The following is a 25,639-nucleotide window of genomic DNA, read 5'->3' as shown; positions in this document are numbered from 1 at the left end:
ATCCACTGTCGCTCCGCCACCTGTTCAAGCCCAACCACAACCACAAATTCCAGAAACCTCCATGCAGGAGGGAAGAACAGCTTCCGAGGAGACGGAGGAAGATGAACAAGAGAAAGCGGAGGAGGAGAAGGGCGAAGAAGAGAAGGTGGACGAGGAAGAGGGTGACGAAGCAGAGGAAGTTGAGACCGTTCAGGAAAAGGAAGTGGAAATCCCGACACCTCAGAGCAAGAGGCCCGGAGTGAAAAGGAAGCTAGACGTTGCAAAACCCCCACTACCAGTTAAGGGCAAACCGGCACCGGCAGGCAGTAAGACCCGAACAAAAGCTGAACAGAGTAAGAAACCAACACTGCAGCCGAAAAAGGGAAGGCCAAGGAGATGGAGGAGCCGATGGAGGTAGACCCTGAGAGAACCGAGACGGTTGAAAGCTCCAACTCGGAGAATGTGATCGCCCCTGCTAAGCCGGTGACGAGCACAATCACCTCAAAACCCAAGGGCGTCAAGCGCAAAGGAGTGGTGCGACCCAGCACCATGGAGACGGTCATACCGAGAGACAGTCAGAGGTATGCCGTTTTGCAGAAGCGGGAGATAACCCCTTGGTACTTTCTGGTGACTGAAGTGTTGGAGGATTTCGGGATAAAAGAACGTGTGGAGGGATACTTCAAGAGCATTGGTTGGGGGAAGATTTTAAAATGGAATGTGTTGGCGTTCAAGGACTTGTCGGAAGAGTTCATGAGCACGGTGGAATTCAAGCCAAAGGGAAATTACTCGATTGAAACACCAGGTACCCTCCACTTCCAATTGCGGGGGAAAATGTTCCCACTGTCCATCAACGACTTGAACATCCACCTGGGGGTAATCGAGGATAAGGAGGTGTACGATGATGAGTACAAGCAAGCCGAGACCATGGCCCCACCGGAGTGGCGCAGTCAGATTGACCAGTACTGGTCCCAACTCTCAACGGGGGCCAAATATGTGAAGAATATCAGCAAATCCAATGAACTCCGCGACCCAGCCCTGCAGATTTGCCATCGATGGTTGGCCTATAACATCTATGGCCGGATTGAGGGGTCCAACGTCGTCACGCAGCAGGAGCTCTTTGTGCTCTGGTGCATGGTGGAGAGAAAGAGGGTGAACTTTGGGTTCACCGCTGCACTACAATTTCAGTATGGGGTAACCCATACCAACAAGTATCTCTCCCTATGCCCACTGGTGACCCTTTTGGCAAAGAAGCTTGCGGGTTTCAACGAGAAAGCCCCGGATGAAGCGGCTGTGGCAGAAACCCGACTCTTTGATATCGGGCGGCTGGTGCGTTGGTGGATTGTTGAGATGGATGAAGGAGGTAACTACCGTTTGGTCCAACCAGAAGGCAGCTCAGTTCGACTTGAACCAAAGATTACGCAGGAACAAGGAACTTCTCGCCCAGTCAGTGACGAGATTATCAAGCTAACGGCCGAACTAAAAGAAGTAAAGGATGAGCTGGTGATGCTGGGAGGAGAAGTGGCCACGCTGAGGGATACTGTGGAGGAAGGATTCAAAGCGGTGGAAGCTTGTTTTAAGGAAATCAAGGAGATGCTGGCTACGGAGGCGAGATCCTCCGACCAAAACGACTAAGTACTTTTCCCCTGAACTCGTAGATTAGGTTTTATTTTATCTTTTGCTTTTCTTGTTTTAGTGTCTGTTTAATCTGTTTTTGATGTCGAGTCTACTTGCATTGTTTGATGGTGAAAGATTGTGCATGCTGATTTCTGTTTTGGTATGATTGGTGGATTGAGTATGAAATGCATGATGGTAGTTGTGAGGATACTAAGAATACCCCACCGGTGAGATCAGGACCAAATTGAAAAATGCATGTTTATGGTGAGAATTTGCTGTGACTAGGAAATCTTGACTTTGTTTGAGGACTCATTTTTGCTAGTACATGATTTGTGTGATTTGGGCACGATTCTTTGACTTAGGGCCCCAGATTTTTCTTTGATGTTTAATATGAAAAATAATCCCTTGTATGCCAACTTGAGCCGAATTCATTCTTTCTTGAGCTTTGTTAATGCTATATCTAGGAGAAAGAATTTATGAAGTGAATAAAATGGTGGACAGGGAATTACAGGAAAGAAAGAAAATCTGGGCACAAAAAAATTGTATAAAAATTATTGCCCACAAAAGAATCAAAGAAAAATGAACCCCATTGAAAATGGGGGAATAAAGGGTTGGTTGTAACTGTACTGAATGTGTATATTGAGTAAGGGTGATACTGAAATTAGCCACTGAACCATATATACCTCACCTTAGCTCCGTATTCCCCATTACAACCCAACAAAGACCCTTTGATGAGTCATACTAGTATGCTTAACTTGTAAGTCATCAATCAAACTCTTAGAGGAACTAGCACAGCAAATTATGAGTGTAAACACTTAACCCGGTGCTTGAGCGAAAAGAGAGACTACCATCACACTTTATGCATGATCATTACTCTGGTTTGTGGTCTGTTGAACTGAATGATGCATGTTGGTATGATCTGATCCTGAAATCTGTGCAAGTTTCGTGTCTTTTAGTTTTATTCCTTTTTTTTCAACCTTTTCGTCCGTGTCTTCTGTGAATCCACCTACATACTTGAGGGCAAGTATGCTTTAAGTGTGTAGGTGTGATGCGTCTTCGACTTTTGGGCCATTTGGCCCTATTTTTCCCTTTATTTGTGTCGGTACAGGTCTGTCAGGGGGGAAAAACGAAGTTGTGAAGGAAGGAAGGTCAGTAGAGCGGAAACGGAAGAAATGCGGTCAGAATGGGCATTACCGAGCCTGGATTGCTAAGTCATGTTTACCAGCATGGAGCTTCGGCCAACAAGTACCTCTCCAATTCAACTTGGGGCATGGGAACCTGGAGCAACCCACCTGGTATAAGTCACACCAAAGAGAGCAATCCGTCTGATCGTTACCATGAGAAGCAGACAACCAGAGCCATAAAAGGAAGGTCAATCTCGAAGATCTTGAAGAATCAATGTAGAAGGTGGAAGAAGAAACTGGAAGGATCGAAGGAATGGGAAAGGTTGACTAAGCTTGCAGCTGGACGCCATCTTCAATCAGGATCAATCAAAGATCGAGCTAATTAAGGAAAGAAGATCCCGGCGAAGATTTGGAACCGGCGCAGCTAGGGTTAGGCCCCTACCATCCGGCAGTATAAAAGACTAATGTTGTGCAGCGTGAAGAAGCTCTTGGCACCTTGAAACTCTTGTTTTTACTTTTAGTATTCAATTAAGTTCGCCGTGTGTGGCATCCAAAACAATTTACATTTTTCGTGTTTTTCCTTTTTCCATTGTGTTTCTACTTTTGAACAAGATCGAAGGCTTGAAGCCTAGGTGCTATTTATCTATTCCAGTATTTCTTTTCATTCTATAATGTGTTTAACCCCTTCTGCATTTATGAATTGTGTTATGTGTGAGTAATCCCCTTGGTGAGGTTTTAGGGGTGGAAATAATTGTTGTTAACATGTAAACATTCGTGAGGCACTTGTTCTTTCGGTTGAATCTCGTGATTCCGGAAGGATCTGTTCGAAACCATGGGCAGTAGGGGCCTAACGGGTGATCTCCGTTCGGTAAAACGCTGTCCGTGTCAAGCAAAGGCCAGGGTATACCAGGGCGTGACAACCAGTATACCCAAGACCGAGTAGCTGAGCAGCGTCAACAAAAGGCGTTGTAGATCCGGAAGGTGGGGAAAGGATTGATGGGATACACTGTCCTTCCTCAATCTTGGGCTTCTCTAGAGACTATCCATCAACTGTGACGAGGCATAAAGCCATGGTTATCAAACGAGGAAAGCAATCTCGGCGCCGTAGCATGTCTATGACTGGTCGGCTGACAAAGCCGAAAATAGTTGAGTCCAGGAGGCATGTGTCACTAAAAGCGTGGAGTTGGGGACCTCGGGAGAGAAGGTTGTTGAGGGTCATACTTGGTGAGTAACGGGTATGACTACTATCTACGGAGAAGTGAAGCACTGCCTTGTGACCGGGGATTGTGTGACCTTCGGACCAAGTGACCACAATGAGAATCAACCATCCTATATGTGAAGTATAATCCCTTGAAACGCCCCAATGTCTTTGGGCCACGCCTTGGGCTTGTATGGATCATAGACGGATCATCAGTGTGCCTATGACCGAAACGAATGTTAACAACAGTTATGACCTAACCGATAATGTAATACCCGGGCTTTTGATGACGTGTTTAATTGCTTAAGTTTGAGTAAGTAGGGTATAAGATCCCTTGTTTGATTACTTTGTATAGAGATGAGGAGTTATATGAAGTTTTGTTGTTATATTTTAAAGATGTTGAGATGTTCTTTTGATGATGTGAGGATGATGTGTGATTTTATATCCGTAATTGAGTTTGAGTATTTGAATAATTCGAGATAATTATTTGAATGAGAACGGTGAACTCGGAAGTGAGATTTGAGTCCGTTAAGACGTTTTTGAAAATTTTGACTTTTTGACGATGAATAGTAAAATACTGCTATTTCGTCTTTTTGTCGACTTTCAAAATCTTACGTGCACGTCGTCGAGAAATATTCTTAGTTTTTCGATACGAGTCCAATAATGAAAGTTTTTATTTTTGGACGACAAGTGAATAGTAAATCGGGATTTCTCGATAAACGAACCGAGCTCGTTTATCAGAATTTCGAGAACGAGCTTGCGTTTTCTATATTTATATAGAATTACGAGTGTAATGAAAGTGAGTAGGAGTTAAGAGGGTGAGTAACGAAGAATGTGGGTAATTAGTCGTTAAAACGAGACGAAACGGGATATTTAACGACTAACGGGTTAATATCTTAAATATCTAAGGCTACCCCACCAAAACCACCCCCCCAAACCGCCCAACACCCCTTTATCTACCTCACTCACGGCTGAATTCAGCCAACACACTCCAATAATCTTTTCTCTCTCACACACACAACACCCAAACACCTACTTATCACGCCAAACACCATTTTTAGCTTGGATGGAGGTTTCAAGCTCCGATTTGAGCACCGAGATGAGCGCCGATCATCTTTTCGATCACGTATCTAAGTAGGTAAGATCTCTACCTACATTTTGATGGTTTTCTTTTCGATTTTCGTCGACGTCGAAAAACGTCGATTCTCGACTTTATTTTGAAACGACGTCGGATCGTCGTGAAATTTTAGTATGTTGTTCTTGGGTAGATGTTGAGCATGTTTAATGAAGGGAGTAAGAACGGAACGAACCGTAGCTATGAAACCCATGAGGGCAGCCCCGTTTTTCACATATTAGCTTGTCTTTCGATTTTTGTTTGATCGTTTTGACTTGATATTTGTGCTTAGGGGTATGCTAGAATCGATATATATTAAATTCGTATTTTTCCAAGCACGAAAATTGTATAAATTTTTAGAGTATGATTATTTAAATTTGTGAAGTTTGAGACGTTGCATAATGAATATTATTGCATATATGTGTTCTACGATATCACATGAGCATGCTAATTGATTTACAATTTATGGATGATAATTGTTGAACGAAATTAAAACTGGAATTCTGTCAAAATTTTACAGCAGTTTCAAGCTTATGTTTCGATGAGTTTTCATTGCTTGATGGCTCTGAAATTTTAGTATGTTTATCTATGATATGTGTATTTCGGTGCTGCAAAATTTCATGTCTTTTGGATGATGTTTGCTATTTTAAAGATATTTTGAAAAATCCTTGACAGAATCTGTCAACTATTGGTAGACTTCACAAAAACGTTTATATCTATTAATCCATGAAGGATTTTGCATCACCGTTTTTTTTAAACGAAACTAGACTTCAATACTTTTCTAAAAACATAAGATTTCGATTTTTATGACCTCTGAAACAGAGCAGTTTATTATTTCAAAAATGCCCTGTTCTGCTGTCATATTTGTCCAACAGTAAAAGTGTATGAGTTTCATTGTTTATTTGGCAGATCATATGAACGTTTTCTCTTGTGAAATTTTAACCAAATCTTCAAGGATACCTTTAGTTTTGGATGATTAAATTTGATGGAATTTTATTAAGGTTTGCCTTGGTTTCTAATGGCCTAAACAAAATTGGCAGAAACTGTCAATCTTTGACAGCCTGCACTAAAAGAGCAATATCTCCAAAAAAACCTTTAACCTTTTTGGTTAACTACCATTTTTAGAGTGAACTACACTTCATGGAGTTTTTGAGATCAATTGGTATGAGAGTTTATGATGATTGAGTTGGTTGTTATGAATTTTTAAAGATGACACAAAAACAGCAAAACTTTCTAGAAAACAACTTGATTATATTTGTTTTGATGGATGATACGATATGACTAAATGGTGTGAGTTGTGAGAGTTATGATTAACGCACATAAATGTTGGTATCTGACACTCGAACAATTGGTGTCGAGTATAAATGATAGTTTACTGATAAAGAGTTTTGATGATTTTGAATTGTTTGGTTTGCGTTGAAAAGATGTCAAGATGTTAAGGTTTGAGTCGAGAGACGAGTTCACGTAGTGAGATTCACGCGTTGAAATCTCGTGGCTGACATTATATATGAATAGGTCATGTCGAAATTTTTAGTGAAATTAGAATTTGAGCATAGTCAATTCTTGTTGACCTGTGACTCAAATACATACCTAATGGAAAGTTTAACTTTCTAATTGGTTAATTAGACGAGATGAGAGCGAATAGATCTGCTAAGAAAGTGGACTTTTCGATGTGTTAAATATTTCTTTTAATTGAAGCGCTGCTAATTATAACATAAGGATGTTATAATTAATGAGTAATGACGAGAGATAATAATTGTTATATTGATTAACAATCAAGAGAGATGAACATTAGAGATACTAATGTTTCATAAAAGAGATTAGATTATTAATCGAGGTTTCTTTTATAACTTCTCACCAATTCTTCATAACGATGAAGGTCCTTTTGGGAAGTAACGACTTGAGGGAGAGAGTGACGTTACTCATTGATACAGAGACACAACGAGGTGGGCATTACTTTTACTATACGTATATAGAGATCCCCTGCGTGTCGTAGGCCTCTTATACGAATGAATGCATGAGATGATTTAACTGTTAATTTCAGTTTTATATATCTATCAAACGAGTTTAATGCTACCTTTGAACAAGTTATTTCGTTACAAATCTTTGAACTGGAAAATATTACAACTGTTGTCTTGCCATAAAATGTTTAAATTTTAGTATGATATCTATCTGCTTTGGCTTTGCCAATGATGCAATCGAATTCGGGTCCTGAGCAGTTGATAGCTATCCTGCCAGGACTAGTGTACACCAGTGACCGTGAGTCATCTAGCGGGTTGGCCGGTCAAGTGACCGTGAGAGGTGGCCACCTCTCCGGCACACAGTTTCAGATATGATAGATTACAAAAGAACTTAGTCTGATCAGACGAACTTTAAGAATCACAAATGAACTTAGTAAGCTTGGGCCTTTTTAGCGAAAAACTCCCTTGCTGTACTGATTATGATGGCATGACAATTTATAGTTTTGAAGCATGTATTTTTATACCTAGGCATACGTGCCCACTGAGTGCTTTTGTACTCAGCCCTGCATATGTTTTCTAAATGTGCAGGTTGAGCTGATGTGATGATGGTGCTGCAATGAGCGGAGTCTCCAGGGTTGTTAATAAATAGTTAACCTGTCTAGAATATGTCTTCATACATATGTCTAGCTACTTTCCGCTGCAAGATGTTGTTGATGTTATAGTATGTTATGTCATACTTTGAGTCTTAAGAGAATGGTTTCATATGATGTATAACTTGATTAATGATATTAATTAAGTTTTATGTTGTCTTTCATAGACTGTTCAAAAGAGTATTAATGAGTAAATACGACGATTTTTCTTAAGTTGAGTAAGATTTACGGTTTCAAATGACGCCCCTTTCTTCCCCTTATTCTTTAACCCCATCCCTAGTCGTAGATCACTCGGCTTAACTATCCTTAGTTAAGGCGGGCTGTGACAGAGTGGTATCAGAGCGAAGGAAAGCTCTGAATTAGAAGTCTTGAGTTTAGTCTAGAATGAGTCACTAGACTAATAGTTATTAACAACCGTGAGCTCAGCGCACCATCACACCAGGCTCAACGAGGTATGTAAAATTTCAAAGTTTATTTGACGTTAAATTTTGAAGAGCATGATGTTGAGGTTATATGATGAGTTATGATGTTACACTTTGAAGGTGCATAGTTTGAGTTTGAGGATGACAACATGATTAATAATGAGTTATTATGTTGTAAGAGCATATGTTGACGTTACATGATGAATCATGAGAGCGTTTATATCATATGATGTTATATGATTGAGGATGCATAATTATGAGTTATGATGTGATGTATTTGAGATGTTTTGTGATGAGAATTGTTTGAGCAGTTGTGATAAGTCACGATGATTTAGATGAAGGAATCTAATGTCATTGTTAAGAGATATTTTTTTTTACTAAGTAGAAGGATGAAATGAGAACTTAGAGCTAAAGTTTGAGAGAATTAGCAATTGCTTTAAGTACTTGTTGGTTTGAGTTATGAGTTTGAGTATGAGCTTGAGTATAATAGCATGATTAATGATGAGTTATTAGCATGCTGCAATGAGATATTGTACGATATGTTGAATTGTTTTGTGACACGAGTTTTGCTCACGCAACCTTAATGGTACTTGAAGAGGTATCATGAGCCATAGTCTTTGGAGATGGCTTTGAGAGAGAATTGTTGAGTTGTCTTACTGAGTCACGATGATTTAGATTAAGGGATCTAATATCATTGTTTAGAGAGATTCCCTACTAAGTAAAGATGGGACGAGATGAGAATTTAGATGTTTTGGGCTTGAGTTTTAAGATAACAGTACTACTTAGTAGGAGTTTTGCTAAGTTATGTTTTGTTTATTTCTGTTGCTGGAGCCAAGTAGAGTTAGTTCCTAGAGCCACCTTTAAGTTCTCCTTATAGGTTGGCCAGGACTGTTGGCACTGCACGAAAGTGAACTGTTGTGAAATCGAACTCAGGGAAGATCGGATACGAGGACGAGGCGTACAGTATGTGGTATAGAGATACCCTAGCAGATTTTCAAACACATGTTCATAGACTATGAAAGGATGAGAAAGAGCCAAGGAAGGCTAGGGTTGAAAGGATGAGAAGTAGCCGAGGAGGGCTAGAGTTGATGAGGATGAGAAGAGAAACCGATGTAGGCTAGAGCTCAGGATGATCTTGAGAGTATGCGCGGTACACCCTCGTTTTTGATTAGTTGCAATTACATTGCGATGTATATAACTTACTTAGGAGATACTGGTACTTGAGATTTTGACATGATGATAGATAAGCATGCGAATATAGTACCCTACTGATGTTAAATAGATGGATGTTCCTAGTGTGCTAAAGTAGCAACTAGATGAGTTAACTGGTAGCAATTACCGTAGGAGGTCCATACCGAGACATAGTACTATTAATGGTGTCGGTTTAGAAGGGACATTACGATAGATACTATGGTTTTTGTAGGGTTTAAATAACCCCTTTATGTAAGCCCTCTAAAAAGAGGCATTCTACTGATGGATATATTAGGTTGACCAGAGTGGTCTTTTTGTTAGCATTTCGTGAGTGCTTATTGCCTTACAGATGAATGTTAAGGTGACCGTGAGGGTTTCCTTAAAGTTGAGTTAGTAAATTGAACTTGAGTTTCGAGGATGCTTAGAGCGTTGGTCGAGTTGAGTTTTCCTTTTGTGATTTCAAAAATGCCTCAAAGATGTCATCAAGAGTGTGATGTGAAGGATAGGCGGGATAATACTCCGCCACCACCACCGCAACATGAGAGGAGAGTCGAAAAATATTGAACTTTCGAAACAAGAGTCTAGAACATAGGACCCTGAGTTTAAGCTTTTAGCTTGCTGGTGTGAACTTAAGTTTTGTTATGTATAGTATGTTGAGGGTTTAGAAGACACAGAATTTCCAAGTTCGGGATAGTATATCCCGTGTGACTGGGGAGTGATTATGTTGGACCTGGCCAGTCCGCATGATCTAAATCTCAGTAGACGTGTTTTGGGTTTATAAACCCATGTGTTTCAACTTTCGGTTGAAAAGCCAAATGGGTTCTTACTGTAGGTCATTTTGTTCGACCTGGTAGTTACTTCATTCTATCCTCTGGTCATTCATTTGAGTCTCTTGAACAATTTGTTTTGATGTTGTTCTAGGATTGAACCCTTACAACTTTTGAGTTATCCTAGTAGATTCTTTTAATGTATAAGACTAGTGAGAGGCACGTCAGAGGACTTTAACACCTGAGCAACTGGTAAACTATACTTGAGAACAATTTAAGACTACTCTTGAGAAGTATGTACCGAGGAGTACAGTAAGCAGCGAGAGGCTGATTATCGAAGTTTGATGCAAGGAAAGAAATCAATTGTAGAGTATAATTGAGAATTCTGTGAGCTATCGCGTTCGCTCATCAGAAGATGGATAATGATGAAGAGATGTCTGAGTTTTAAGTGCTGGTTTAAGGCACGACTTTAAGGTAGTATGGGCAAGTTATTGGATGCACCAGTTAGAATCCTGTTTAATACAGGAGCTTCGCATTCTTTAATTGGTTGAAGCATGTTACCTTCAAACTCGAACCAAAACAAGCTAGTCCCGAGTTGAGAGTAATCACTCCTGTAGGAAGAGCTACTACAGTTTCTCACATGATTTCTAACTTAGAGCTTGAGTTATGATCACTAAAGATGAAAACAAGAACCTTGCACTTAATGCCTATGTGGAACGTAGACATTATTCTAAGGATGGACTGGTTAGAAGAGAACTTTGCCCCGATTGATTGTAAGAAGAGACAGATAACTTTCCAACCACCTGGGAAGGAACAGACATGTTTTCACGGCATTGATAGAAAGAAGAGAGTTCCAATCGTTTCGGCACTTCAGGCGTCGAAATTGGTAAAGAAGAAAGGAGCACAAGCTTACCTAGTTTACTTGAATGATGAAGGAGAATCAAGTAAAAAAAAAAAAAAACTTTGAGGATGTAGCAGTGGTAAGGGAACATAGAGATGTATTTCCCGAGGTCTTACCAGGATTGCCACCAACAAGATAGTTGGAGTTCACTATCGACCTAGAACCTGGATCAGCACCAGTGTCGAAGGCACCCTATAGAATGGCGCCTAAGGAGCTACAAGAGCTGAAGATTCAGCTACAAGAATTGCTCGAGTTAGGTTTTATTAGACATAGTGTATCCCTGTGGGGAGCACCAGTCCTTTTTGTCAAAAAGAAGGATGGCACGTTGAGAATGTGCATAGATTATCGAGAGCTGAATAAATTGACACTCAAGAACAAATATCCTTTGCCGAAGATAGATGACTTGTTTGATCAATTACGAGGAGCGCATTTTTCTTGAAAGTTGACTTGAGATCATATTACCACCAGTTCAAATTTTGACAGAATGATATACCTAAGACAGCTTTTCAAATGAGGTATGAGCACTATGAGTTCATAGTTATGCCATTCGGTTTGACGAAGGCACCAGTAGTTTTCATGGATCACATGAATTGAGTTTTCATCAATAACTGGATAAATTTGTCCTAGTTTTCATAGATGATATTCTCATCTATTCGAAGAATGAGCAGGAGCTCCAAAACATTTGAAAACGATGTTGGAAACACTAAGAGTTGAGAAGCTTTTTGCCAAATTCACCAAGTGCGAGTTTTGGTTGAACAAAGTAACTTTACTAGGACATGTTATATCATCTGAAGGAATTAAAGTTGACCCCGTCAAGGTACAAGCTGTACATGAGTGGAGATCACCAACTACGCCTAACAAGATTCTCAACTTTTTAGGCTTAGCAGGATACTATCAGAGGTTTATTGAAGGATTTTCCACGATAGCAAGACCGATGACACAATTACTTAGAAGCTAAATACAATTGGAAAGAGGAGTGTGAAAAGAGTTTTTAAGAGCTTAAAGGAAATTGACTACAGCACCAGTGCTGATAGTCCTAGAAATGGATAAAGAGTATACCATCTACGCAGATGCGTTAGAGAGTGGGCTAGGATGTGTTTTGATGCAAGAAGAAAGAGTTATAGTCTATGCATCACGATAACTTAGACCCCACGAGATAAATTATCCAACGCATGATTTAGAGCTTGCAGCCGTTGTGCATGCCCTGAAAATTTGGAGACATCATCTCTACGGAGTTAGATGTGAGATTTTCACGAACCACAAAACTTTGAAATACTTTTTCGAGCATAAGGATATTAACATGAGGCAAAGGAGATGGCTCGAATTAGTAAAGGATGTTAACTGCGACATTAATTATCACCCTGGCAAGGCCAATGTAGTAGCCGATGCATTGAGCCGAAAGGTCTCGTCAAAGTTAGGATGTCTTCTCACGAGAGAGGATGAGCTTATAAAGGACTTTGACAAGATGAGGATAGAGATGATAAAACCACCAGAGACGATAGCGAGTATTGTTGCGACGATGCCTAGTTTGAGGAAAATGGTGATTGAAGCACAAGGAAAGATGAGACAATGAACAAGTTACGAGAAAGGATAAGAGCAGGAGATCTCAAGAGTTACAAAAAAAAAAAAACATCAGACAATGCTATCTTATTTGAGGGGAGAAGATGCATTCCCCGCGATGATGAACTTAAGAATACGATCATGAGTGAGACTCATGACACGCCTTACACCGCCCACCCAGGAGGCACAAAGATGTATCAGGTTGTGAAAAATAGATTTTTGTGGGACGGAATGAAATGAGACATAGCTTCGTTTGTAGAGCGATGCTTAGCTTGTCAGCAAGTGAAAGCATTACACCAACGACCCTATGGGAAGTTAAAACCGTTGGAGATTCCCAAGTGGAAATATGATCACATAGAGATGGATTTTGTGACAGCTTTACCCAAAAGTCAAAGAGGAAATACAACAATTTGGGTGATTGTAGATCGACTAACAAAATCTGCCCATTTCATACCGATCCTAATCGCGTATGGACCAGATAAGTTAGCACAATTGTATGTTCGTGACATTATAAGATTGCATTGAGTACCAGTGTAGATCACCTCAAAAAAAAATATTACATCACGTTTTTGGATGAGTTACAGAAAGAGTTGGGTACAAGGATGAATTTTAGCATAGCAGACGATAGAAGATATGATAAGAACTACTATCCTTGATAGAGGAGTAAATCGGGATAATGTGTTGGCACTAATTGAGTTTGCCTATAAGACGTGAGACAAAGTTTCGAGATAGGAGACAAAGTTTTCTTGAAGGTTTCACCCTCAAAGGGGATGAATAGATTTGGAGTTAAAGGACAGCTTAGACCCAGAGTTATAAGTCCTTACGAGATATTGCAAAAGATAGGTCCAATAGCGTATAGGTTGGCTTTGTCACCTAGCTTTGGAAATGTGCATAACGTGTTTCACGTGTCACAATTGAGAGGATATATATTTTCGACCCAAACCATGTGGTTTACTAAGAAGAAATGATCTTAGAACCAGACTTGAGTTATGAAGAGAGACCTCAGATGATGTTAGATCATAAAATTCGGCAATTGAGTAATAAGTCGATTGCATTGGATAAGGTCCAATGGAGATATGATAGTTAGAAAGAAGTGGAAAGAGAGCTTGAGGATAAGATGTGAGAGAAGTACCCGAAACATTTACAAGAGGTACAAATTTCGGGACGAAATTTATTTTAAGGGGGAAGGTATGTAATACCCGGGCTTTTGATGACGTGTTTAATTGCTTAAGTTTGAGTAAGTAGGGTATAAGATCCCTTGTTTGATTACTTTGTATAGAGATGAGGAGTTATATGAAGTTTTGTTGTTATATTTTAAAGATGTTGAGATGTTCTTTTGATGATGTGAGGATGATGTGTGATTTTATATCCGTAATTGAGTTTGAGTATTTGAATAATTCGAGATAATTATTTGAATGAGAACGGTGAACTCGGAAGTGAGATTTGAGTCCGTTAAGACGTTTTTGAAAATTTTGACTTTTTGACGATGAATAGTAAAATACTGCTATTTCGTCTTTTTGTCGACTTTCAAAATCTTACGTGCACGTCGTCGAGAAATATTCTTAGTTTTTCGATACGAGTCCAATAATGAAAGTTTTTATTTTTGGACGACGAAGTGAATAGTAAATCGGGATTTCTCGATAAACGAACCGAGCTCGTTTATCAGAATTTCGAGAACGAGCTTGCGTTTTCTATATTTATATAGAATTACGAGTGTAATGAAAGTGAGTAGGAGTTAAGAGGGTGAGTAACGAAGAATGTGGGTAATTAGTCGTTAAAACGAGACGAAACGGGATATTTAACGACTAACGGGTTAATATCTTAAATATCTAAGGCTACCCCACCAAAACCACCCCCCCAAACCGCCCAACACCCCTTTATCTACCTCACTCACGGCTGAATTCAGCCAACACACTCCAATAATCTTTTCTCTCTCACACACACAACACCCAAACACCTACTTATCACGCCAAACACCATTTTTAGCTTAGATGGAGGTTTCAAGCTCCGATTTGAGCACCGAGACGAGCGCCGATCATCTTTTCGATCACGTATCTAAGTAGGTAAGATCTCTACCTATGTTTTGATGGTTTTCTTTTCGATTTTCGTCGACGTCGAAAAACGTCGATTCTCGACTTTATTTTGAAACGACGTCGGATCGTCGTGAAATTTTAGTATGTTGTTCTTGGGTAGATGTTGAGCATGTTTAATGAAGGGAGTAAGAACGGAACGAACCGTAGCTATGAAACCCATGAGGGCAGCCCCGTTTTTCACATATTAGCTTGTCTTTCGATTTTTGTTTGATCGTTTTGACTTGATATTTGTGCTTAGGGGTATGCTAGAATCGATATATATTAAATTCGTATTTTTCCAAGCACGAAAATTGTATAAATTTTTAGAGTATGATTATTTAAATTTGTGAAGTTTGAGACGTTGCATAATGAATATTATTGCATATATGTGTTCTACGATATCACATGAGCATGCTAATTGATTTACAATTTATGGATGATAATTGTTGAACGAAATTAAAACTGGAATTCTGTCAAAATTTTACAGCAGTTTCAAGCTTATGTTTCGATGAGTTTTCATTGCTTGATGGCTCTGAAATTTTAGTATGTTTATCTATGATATGTGTATTTCGTTGCTGCAAAATTTCATGTCTTTTGGATGATGTTTGCTATTTTAAAGATATTTTGAAAAATCCTTGACAGAATCTGTCAACTATTGGTAGACTTCACAAAAACGTTTATATCTATTAATCCATGAAGGATTTTGCATCACCGTTTTTTTTAAACGAAACTAGACTTCAATACTTTTCTAAAAACATAAGATTTCGATTTTTATGACCTCTGAAACAGAGCAGTTTATTATTTCAAAAATGCCCTGTTCTGCTGTCATATTTGTCCAACAGTAAAAGTGTATGAGTTTCATTGTTTATTTGGCAGATCATATGAACGTTTTCTCTTGTGAAATTTTAACCAAATCTTCAAGGATACCTTTAGTTTTGGATGATTAAATTTGATGGAATTTTATTAAGGTTTGCCTTGGTTTCTAATGGCCTAAACAAAATTGGCAGAAACTGTCAATCTTTGACAGCCTGCACTAAAAGAGCAATATCTCCAAAAAAACCTTTAACCTTTTTGGTTAACTACCATTTTTAGAGTGAACTACACTTCATGGAGTTTTTGAGATCAATTGGTATGAGAGTTTATGATGATTGAGTTGGTTGTTATGAATTTTTAAAGATGACACAAAAACAGCAAAACTTTCTAGAAAACAACTTGATTATATTTGTTTTGATGGATGATACGATATGACTAAATGGTGTGAGTTGTGAGAGTTATGATTAACGCACATAAATGTTGGTATCTGACACTCGAACAATTGGTGTCGAGTATAAATGATAGTTTACTGATAAAGAGTTTTGATGATTTTGAATTGTTTGGTTTGCGTTGAAAAGATGTCAAGATGTTAAGGTTTGAGTCGAGAGACGAGTTCACGTAGTGAGATTCACGCGTTGAAATCTCGTGGCTGACATTATATATGAATAGGTCATGTCGAAATTTTTAGTGAAATTAGAATTTGAGCATAGTCAATTCTTGTTGACCTGTGACTCAAATACATACCTAATGGAAAGTTTAACTTTCTAATTGGTTAATTAGACGAGATGAGAGCGAATAGATCTGCTAAGAAAGTGGACTTTTCGATGTGTTAAATATTTCTTTTAATTGAAGCGCTGCTAATTATAACATAAGGATGTTATAATTAATGAGTAATGACGAGAGATAATAATTGTTATATTGATTAACAATCAAGAGAGATGAACATTAGAGATACTAATGTTTCATAAAAGAGATTAGATTATTAATCGAGGTTTCTTTTATAACTTCTCACCAATTCTTCATAACGATGAAGGTCCTTTTGGGAAGTAACGACTTGAGGGAGAGAGTGACGTTACTCATTGATACAGAGACACAACGAGGTGGGCATTACTTTTACTATACGTATATAGAGATCCCCTGCGTGTCGTAGGCCTCTTATACGAATGAATGCATGAGATGATTTAACTGTTAATTTCAGTTTTATATATCTATCAAACGAGTTTAATGCTACCTTTGAACAAGTTATTTCGTTACAAATCTTTGAACTGGAAAATATTACAACTGTTGTCTTGCCATAAAATGTTTAAATTTTAGTATGATATCTATCTGCTTTGGCTTTGCCAATGATGCAATCGAATTCGGGTCCTGAGCAGTTGATAGCTATCCTGCCAGGACTAGTGTACACCAGTGACCGTGAGTCATCTAGCGGGTTGGCCGGTCAAGTGACCGTGAGAGGTGGCCACCTCTCCGGCACACAGTTTCAGATATGATAGATTACAAAAGAACTTAGTCTGATCAGACGAACTTTAAGAATCACAAATGAACTTAGTAAGCTTGGGCCTTTTTAGCGAAAAACTCCCTTGCTGTACTGATTATGATGGCATGACAATTTATAGTTTTGAAGCATGTATTTTTATACCTAGGCATACGTGCCCACTGAGTGCTTTTGTACTCAGCCCTGCATATGTTTTCTAAATGTGCAGGTTGAGCTGATGTGATGATGGTGCTGCAATGAGCGGAGTCTCCAGGGTTGTTAATAAATAGTTAACCTGTCTAGAATATGTCTTCATACATATGTCTAGCTACTTTCCGCTGCAAGATGTTGTTGATGTTATAGTATGTTATGTCATACTTTGAGTCTTAAGAGAATGGTTTCATATGATGTATAACTTGATTAATGATATTAATTAAGTTTTATGTTGTCTTTCATAGACTGTTCAAAAGAGTATTAATGAGTAAATACGACGATTTTTCTTAAGTTGAGTAAGATTTACGGTTTCAAATGACGCCCCTTTCTTCCCCTTATTCTTTAACCCCATCCCTAGTCGTAGATCACTCGGCTTAACTATCCTTAGTTAAGGCGGGCTGTGACAGATAACCTCACCCCTTTGTTATTATTGATCTTGTTTATTTCTTGTGCAGAGTATACAGATTGAGAATTGTGACACCTCAGTTTGTCGTAGGAGAACAAAGTGGTTCCTCACTCCCTGTGGGATTCGACCCTACACTTACCGCTAAGGCTAAGTTCTTATTGTGAGAAGTAGGAGCGTGTATTGTCTGTACTGGGCATACACAGGTATTTTATCCGCACCGCACGACGGGTGTGTGTCACCCACCCCCCACACCCCTGAACCCCACCCCCTACCCCCCCCACCCCCCACCCCCCAAAAAAAAAATTATTTTTTTAAAAACTGATTTTCTGACCACTGACCCACTCCTACCCCCCACCCCCCCCACCCACCCCCCACCAAAATTTTTTTTTCTCAAAAACTGATTTTCTGACCACTGACCCCCCCACCCCCCAAATTTTTTTTTTTTTTTTGAAAAACTGATTTTTACATGCATAAAAAAATTACATGTTTTACATGCATATACTTTCGCACATAAATGCATATACTTTCACACAAAAATGCATATACTTTCACACAAAAATGCATTACATTTAGAGGTCAGAAAATCAGTTTTTTTTTTTAAAAAAAAAATTTGGGGGAGGGGGGTGGGTGGGTGGGGGTGCGGGGGGGAGGGGGGTGGGTGGGTCAGCGACACAACAATCAGAAAATCAGTTTTGAAAAAAAAAATTGGGGGGGTGGGTGGGGGGTCAGTGGTCAGAAAATCAGTTTTAAAAAAAAAAAAAAAAATTTTTTTTTTGGGTGGGGGGTGGGTGGCGAAAATACCAGATTTATTAAAATGAAATGCATTTTTTGTATAATTTAATGCATTTTTATGTAAAATCTTTATGCACTTTTGTTTGATTTTATATGCATGTGAAACATGACTATTTTGGGGGTGGTAATGGGGAGGGTTGGGGGGTGGTGTGGGGTGGGTTGGGGGGTGGTGCGGGGTGGGGTGGTGAAAATACCAAAACTGTAAATATCAAATGCATTTTTCTGTTCAAAGTTATGCATTTCATGTGAAAACTTTATGCATCTTCGTGGGAAACTATATGCATCTAAAATATATCTATTTTGAGAAAATCTAAAAAAATATATTTTTTTTAATTATTAAATCCGAAAATTACATTCCAATTTTACCCCTCTCCATATTTTGCCTTGAAATGCCTTTATGCATCTTGATGCGCCACATGTCATAAATGTGTGGTCTAGATTTGGATCTACGGATCTATTATAAGCATTGGGATCTATATGATCCCATTCCTATATATATATATATATATATATATATATAGGGTAGGGTTCAACAAAGAATAGGCATATCTATAGAGAATAAAGAATAGATCTTAACCATATAAATGAACAGATCTAACGGTTAATATTTATTGTAAATGCATGCAATTATATACAATTTTTAAATAAAAAATACTGATTAAAATTCGAAAAGGGTGGCATAGTAATTTGAACACGGTAAAAACGGCTGACCCAAAAATTACTCCACATTTACTATGCCCCATCGTCTTCTCAACCACCGCATACCAAACCTAGTATCTTAAGGGTTTTCTCCGGGGAATCGGCGACTGCTACAAATCTTCTGGAAATCGGTGAGTGCTGCAATTTTTCGGGGAATCGGTGAATCAAAACACTTTTTCGAACAAACATTCAACAGGTGAGTCTGTTGAATGGCTTTTTTTCATTTTTTTTTCATTTTTGCTTGTTCTTTACTTTTGATTTTTGTAAATGGTGTTTGCGATTTTGTCCAAAAATTTTCTAGGAATATTATGTGTTTGCGATTTTGTGTTCAACAACTCATGATTTTGTTCGAAATTTCATAGGGTTTTTTATTTTGTTCAAAATTTCAATATGATTTTTTTGATTTTGTTCGTTCTTATTTGGGAATTTAAGATCTGAAAATATTGGTTGATATAGAGATTATGAGATTGGGTGTTTGAATTTGTTCAAAATTTCAATTGGGGTTTTGATTTTTGACTTTAAATAGAACATGCTTTCAACAAGATCTTGGGTCTTTGATGTTGAAATCTCTTTTGGGTGCTGAAACAGAACATGGTGTCGACCAAAAAACGTAATTTGGTCCCACCTTAATTTTACACTTCTTTGTCTTTTCTATAGAGCTTTGGGATCTATGAAATTACCAAAAACAAAATATGGTCCCCCACTAGTATTACAGTTTATACTTGTTCATTTTACTATGGTTTAAATGTCAGATAATGTGTGGTTGTCCTATTAATGTTGTAGGAATTCTGTTGACTATGGGTTCGGCAAAAGGCAAGGAAAAAGCTTTAGAGGGTATGGATTAGGTTTAATGGTTACGAATATAGTTTATTTTATATTGTTGCTAATTGAACATTGCATAACAGATGGTACAACTACTCACAAAGGAAGGAAAAGACAAAAAGGTGTGATCAATATTTTTAATATGATACATTGCATAACAGATTATTATTTTTTATTTAATGAATATAAAATAATGTATAGGCGAAGGATCGTCATCTGCTCGTGAAGCAAAGAAGAAAAAGATCGGCGAAACATCAAGAGTGAAAAATATGGAAGGTATATAACATATTCTGTTCCTAACAAATGAGTTTACAAATGAACTCTTTGTAGTTTATGTGTCAGTTCAAATGAGTTCTTTGTAGTTAATGATGGATTTGTTTTTTATAAATGAATTCTTTTTATAGTATGTGTCTATTCAAATCATTTGTGATGATTGTTCGAAATATATAATGCCATATGCATATTGATTTTTCATTTAATATTTCTTAGTGTGTTAATGATAGATTTTTTTTTTATATAAATTAGTTCTTTTTATATTATGTGTCTGTTCAAATTATTTGTGATGTCTGTTCGAAGTATATAATGACATATACAAATGGATTTTCCATTTAATATTTCTTATTGTGTTAATGATGGATTTGATTTTTATAAATGATTTCTTTTGATATTATGTGTCTGTTCGAAATATATTATGCTATCTACAAATGGATTTTCATCCAATATTACTTGTGTTAATGATGTAATTGATTTTTATAAATGAGTTCTTTTTATATTATATGTCTGTTCAAATTATTTGTAATGCCTGTTCGAAATATATAATGCCATCTAATGTTACTTGTTGTGTTCTTTAAACTAATTAGTCTGTTCAATATATTTAGGATTAGGATGGCTGATTGAAATATATAAAATCTTTGGACTTGATTTACATATTTATAGATCAATCCATATCAAATGAACCAAAGAGAAAGAGGGCTAAAAAAAAGTTATTTGCAAATCCAAAGAATGTCAAATGTAGAAGACGCGTTCTGCAAAACAAAAATGGTGTTCAGCCGAAGGAAAAAGCAGACCATCCGAAGTTGAAGGAGCTTTCTTCACAAAATTGGCTGAATTGAACGATGCCCAAAAGGTTGCCGTCGAGGATATTGGTTTCGGAAAGATATTGGACTTTAATGTGAATAGGGTGCCATCAAAAATGGCATATTGGGTGCTGGACATATTCAATAATAGGAATTGCACACTTGAGATTGATAATTTGACCAAGGTCCAAATTGTGGAAGATGATGTCTACAGGGTGTACGGATTTCCCAAGGGAAAAAAGCTCATTTTAAGGAATTTGAACGCACAGCAGTGAACGAGCTCTTTATAGAGTGGATGTCATTCTTCGGCGTTGTGAACAGAGATAAAATCAAAATAAAGGCAGTGTTACGTCATATGATTGACTGTGCAGATGGCGGGACGTGGTTTAAGCGCCATTTCGTCATTGCTATGTGTTTCTCGTTGATGGAGAGTTGCACTAATGGGACAGTACATCCGTACATATTTGGAGCTCTGGCAAACATCAATGAAATCAAGACCTGGAACTGGGGAGAGTATCTACTGCGTTGTTTGATAGATCACAAGAGATCATGGATGGCGGACAAGACAAAAGTATTTGGTGGGCCGACATTGTACTTAGTTGTAAGTATTCTGTTCATTAAAAAAAATATATGTACATATATTTTGAATAACTTATGATATACATTCTTTTTATTCACTTGTTCACTTTTTGGTGCAGCTTTTCTACGTGGATAGAGTTCAGATCGGTAGGGAAACTGTGCCTAGAAGTTTCCCTATTTTCGTGAACTAGGATGGAAAAACTTTGCGGGACCGTCAGGAAAAAGAGCTAGACGATGATTTCTTTGGTGGTGGTGCCGTTGTACCACCAATAGATCTGCCAGACGATGAGTACAAAGCTGAAGAAACATGTGAAGATGCAGACGGTGAATACAGGGGTCCAGTGGCCACACAATTGATGAAGGACGCAATAGTAATTGGTGAAATGATCCATAAAGCACGTGAACTAGTCCATAAAGTTTCAGCTGAGGAGAAGGACTCAAAGTACTTCAAGGATAGCTTGGTAGCAGCTTCAAAAATTATAGGAGTAAAGATTGATGTCGATGGGAAGTTGCGTTCTAAATTGCCTGAGGGAATGGAACCTGAAACTGACCCATATTGGTATATGGACGAAATTCACGCTGCAGTTGATGCAGCTTCATCTGATGCTTTGTATGAGAAAACAAGGCATGTGGATGCGAATGTTGATATCCCAAGTTTCTCGCTGAACGTTGAACAAGAATTCGAATATCCTGAAACCAATGTAAGTGTTCTTTCTTAAGTGTTAAAATATGTTAAAATATAATTCTGTTCGATTTTACAATTGTTCTGTCAAATGCTTTATTTTAAAATAGTAATAGTTTAGTTCAGTTTGTTTATATGTGCTTGTCTGTTCGTTTATTTTCTTTATTTTGTTCGTTTATTGGTTTGACATACTATTTTATCAAATTTTTGTCAAAGGATGGTGTTATACATGGAAGTGTGACTGAAAACCATGGACAAAACGGTGGAGGGCTAGGTGACGTGTTTGAGGTTGATGCAACAAAGGGATTGACGGATGATGTATGTTTTAAACAAACCATACATTAGCTTTTGCATATAACATAGTAAATTATCATAATGTATATTAATTTATTTTATATGTTTTTTAATAGCAGGTTTTGGAACAGAATGAAAGACAAAATATAAATGAGACAGACACTGAGATTCAGAATATCGATGTTGTGGGCAAGACTATCGCGACATAAAAGGTTAGATAGTGGAGTACTGTCACCTTCGGCATGACTCTAATTATATTCGAATATATTTATCTGATATGGTCATTTATTGTTCTTAACTTTGTCAAATGATTGGATTAAGGATGGAATCCTTCCTGAAAATGGTGAAAGCATAGTTGGTGAAACTGAAATTGCCGTTAGTAAGGAGACGATGGTTCAAAGTGTAAGGGGTCAGCTAGCTGGTTCAACCATGAATGAGGTATTTGATTACTAACCCTAAATATGATATGGGTATGAAATCTATAATCCATTAAAAATGGAGATTTTACTATTTTGTTTATTCAGGTTTTAATGGATGCTGCAACTGGAAGTGAAAAGGTTCAAGGCGACGATGTTAGTGGCGCTGCCGTTGTTAGGCAGGAGGTCAGACGTTCTAACAGGGTAAATTGTCAAGATATGTTCGTTTGAGTATTATACCTATTCGTTTTATTCTGTTATGTGTTCTCATACGTGTAAAAAAATGTATGTTGGAACATGTCAGGTTAAGGGGATCCAGGTGGGTGATGCCGGGAAGCAGGTGCTTCGTCCTACCACAACAAAAACAGGGGTAAATGTGGCATACCCTGTGAAGAAAGCAAAAAAATAATTCGATATGGTTGTATGTTAATTAAATAATTTTAGCAGGTTGACGAGAACTCCAAAACAATAGTTGTGGTGGATCGATTACCGTTACAGGCCATTGACACAAACGTATGTGTCTTTTTGAATTGTTTATATTGATGGCTTGATGATTGTATCTTATTTTGGGAGTGTTTGATGATCTATATATATGAATTACTATTATAAATCCATTTGTAGTATTCAATCATTTTCATTTTCTTTGAAGATTATTAGTCCAGAAAGACGCGAGACTAAAGCTACAGGGAAGAGCATGTTCTTGCATACTTTAAAATTCCGCTCGCCCTATTTTCAACGTGATATAAGCACTTCAAAACCGTTGAAAAAAAATGAGAAGGAGTTGGGATTTTATGCCATGTACTTGGACAGTGGGGAGAAGTAAGTCGTTATTTTGTTGACTTCTCTACTTTAAATATATTGCTAGGTATTTTGTTTATATTATCTTTTTTATATTATATGTAGCAAGGAAATTTTATTCGAATTGATGGATATACAAGTAAGGCGTTTTGAGATGTTATCAATGAGAAGAGGCAATGGACGCTAGTTCTGAACTGGAAAGAGCAATATCGATCAAATAGTTCACCACTTCGGTTTTTTTCTACAGCCAGCCTATATGTAAGTTATATATTTTCATATTCAATAAAAATAGACTCTAATTTACATTTTACTATTTTTTTAGCTCGATAGCATAGCTCCGCAAAATTTAAGTCTCGAATCACAACGAGCTAAATTCTTGATGGAGTTATATGTGGAGTTGATGGAGTTTGGAAAAAATCCAGTTGGGAACATTGACATGGTACGCAACTACTTTTTTAAATGAACAGGAATTGTACTTTGCTTTATAATGTAAGTATTATTTATAAATATATTTGTTATTGGACAGTTTTTCTTCCCCGTATATGAACAAGAACGATACTTTGCACTGTCTGTGGATTTAAAAAGAGAACGAATCTTTGTGCTGGACAATCTCATAGACATACCAGATGACATTGATGTGATGAAGTATGACAGCCTCTGCACCAAAGTTGTAAGTATTTTAAAGTACTATCGATGTATACACAGATGTTTATACATGTCTGAAGTTACAAATTTTTTATTAAATTGCAGCGTACACTATTGGCGTATTATCTAAACGACAAAGAAGAGACCATCAAGGCAAAATCGGTGACTAATTCCAAGATGCATATTGTCAAACTGAAGTGGGCGGACAAGAGAAATACATTGGACACAACTATTTATCTTATGCGACATTTAGAGACCTTCATGGGAGATAGTTCGTCAAATTGGAAGTGTGACATGTCCAACGCAAGTACACGACAAATCTCTCGAATACGCGTGAGGTATTGCTCGTCCATAATATCATGGTCTGGGAACGAAGTGAAGAAAGTGATTGAGGAGAATGCTGCAATTGAATATCATAAGATATGCAGTGATCCATCAGTTAACATAGATTCAGTCTTGGTTGGTTGAGTTAGATTGATTTCTAAATAAATTTAAATTATCTTGAATTTTGAACATATTTAACTTATCACTTCCAAGTGACTTGATCGTGTTTTAGAGATATTATGGATTTCGATTGTTTTTGAGATGTTATTGATTTAAGTTGAATTATCTTGATTTTTGGACCTATTTAAATTGTTTTTATTAATTTATGGTATTTTTTTGTAAGTGTTCTTTATCAAATTCATGTCCAACTTAGTATAAAACCAAAATTTTAAGTTAATGCCTTTGATCATATTAGGAAAAGGAACAAAATACATTAAAATTTGAACAAAGTAGATCAAATTATGAACATACAAAATGTCGCCACAACATGGGTACAATTTTTCCATACGTGAATTTCATGATGTAGTGAAAATAAAAAAGTCACCAAAATGATATAAAACAAAAAAGTCCACCATCGTTATTGAATATTAAATAGATAAAGGTTCACTATAAAAAAAATACTCAACAAGATTAAATAACGTAGATCAATTAGAAAGCTTATTTCAAATTCATGTCCAATGGTTCTTATTATGCAAATGGTTCTTTACAGTAGTATAATTTAAAATCATTACAAAAATCGATTGTAACTTATAGGAAAGTCTATCATATTAAGATTTAATAAAACTTAATAATGCTGTTAAGATTGCATTAAATTTTGAACAAAACAAATAAAAAAATGAACATACAAAATATGTCGCCAGAAAATAGGTAAAATTTTTCCATACGTGAATTTCATGACATCATGATGTTAACTAGATGATCTATACGCATAATGAATAAAAAAAGTCAACAAAATGATATCAACTAAAAAAGTCCAGCATCGTTATTGAAAATCAAATACATAAAGGTTCACAATAAAAAAAAATAAAAATCAAAAAGAGTAAATCACTTAGA

At 37.3% G+C, this 25,639-nt stretch overlaps 2 long non-coding RNA genes across 2 annotated transcripts; both read left to right on the top strand.

Moving 5' to 3' along the window:
* The first annotated feature begins 4,898 nt into the window (after positions 1-4,898).
* Positions 4,899-7,862, top strand: LOC130997089 (uncharacterized). The gene is made up of 2 exons (XR_009092952.1): positions 4,899-5,053; positions 6,909-7,862. It is a non-coding gene; the product is annotated as an uncharacterized LOC130997089 (long non-coding RNA).
* Positions 7,863-14,435: 6,573 nt separating this feature from the next.
* On the top strand, positions 14,436-17,353 carry LOC130997088 (uncharacterized). Its single transcript, XR_009092951.1, has 2 exons — positions 14,436-14,544; positions 17,070-17,353. It is a non-coding gene; the product is annotated as an uncharacterized LOC130997088 (long non-coding RNA).
* Positions 17,354-25,639: the final 8,286 nt, after the last annotated feature.

Source organism: Salvia miltiorrhiza, chromosome 8 (genome assembly GCF_028751815.1).
Source record: "Salvia miltiorrhiza cultivar Shanhuang (shh) chromosome 8, IMPLAD_Smil_shh, whole genome shotgun sequence".
In the NCBI taxonomy this organism is placed as follows: Eukaryota; Viridiplantae; Streptophyta; class Magnoliopsida; order Lamiales; family Lamiaceae; genus Salvia; species Salvia miltiorrhiza.
The sequence above is the reverse complement of the archived record's forward strand: the minus strand, read 5'-3'. Positions and strand labels throughout refer to the sequence as shown.